A 1202-nucleotide genomic window follows, 5' to 3' on the forward strand; every position below is an offset into this window, starting at 1 on the left:
CAAAAAACCGGCGAAACAAACAAAGAGAAGACACCAAAAACCGGCGAAAACGAGAAACAAACAAAGAGAAGACACCAAAAAACCGGCGAAACAAACAAAGAGAAGACACCAAAAAACCGGCGAAACAAACAAAGAGAAGACACCAAAAAACCGGCGAAAACGAGAAACAAACAAAGAACAAAAAAAAAAAAACCCCAACAAAAGCCCCCCATCGTCTCAGTTACCATCAGCTATTTCTATCTCCCTCGCTCCAGCAAACTATTTGAGACACCAATTTAGACACACGACGCAAGAAGACTTTTGCTCAAAAGCGAATTGTTTTTTTTATCCAATTCTCGAGTTTTTCGACCAGTTTTAGATCCGCGAGAAAATGGGTTACAACATAAGCATGTCGTGCAAAAACGGTCTCAGCATCTTAATGCTTTCAGAAGCAGACAGACCCCTACAGCAGCTGGAAAAACATGACATGATCTTTTCTCGTTGCATTGACTGAGTATCACACTTCTGCCTTGTTGTATCATCATCATCCTCATCATCATCCTCATTATCATCATCATCACCACCCGGTGCCTTGCCGACTGGCGTGGGCGATCCAGGACCTCCACTTCACTCGTCTTGCGTTGCAGCAATGGTGTCTGTTGTTCTTGCTGCTCCTAGCCATGTTGTCATCTTGTCCAGTATCTTTTCCCTCTTTCTCCCTCTCTTTCCATCATACTTGCCTGTTGTTACAATATTCTCTTATGCCTAGTTGTATCCTGTCCTATAAAATGATGTCACAACTTCTCACAGTTCCCTTGGTCGACATGTTCATTCGTATTTGCGAATTTTTCATAACATTATTATTATATTATTCGGATATTATTTAATAATTGACTTTATACCAGTAAAGTACAGTTGTTCCCTCTCCCGATCCAGACATTGGGGATTGCCTTGTTGGTGAGACAACTTCCTGGGCCTTCGGCGAAATATAATTTCTTGTCGTAAGGTGGTCCGTTCCTTTCCACGCCGCCTTTACTTCCCCAACTCGAAGTCAGGTACCCATTACTGCTGGGTGGGTAGGAGAGAGCGAAAAAAATCCATGTCCGAACCGAGGCTTGAACCAGGACTTTCCGCTTCGGAGACGAGCTTACTAACCGCTACACCACCGCACTTTATACCAGTAAGCCAACTAATTCTTCATTCGATTATAGTCTACTTTACCC

Source organism: Aplysia californica, unplaced genomic scaffold (genome assembly GCF_000002075.1).
Source record: "Aplysia californica isolate F4 #8 unplaced genomic scaffold, AplCal3.0 scaffold00050, whole genome shotgun sequence".
Taxonomy (NCBI): Eukaryota; Metazoa; Mollusca; class Gastropoda; order Aplysiida; family Aplysiidae; genus Aplysia; species Aplysia californica.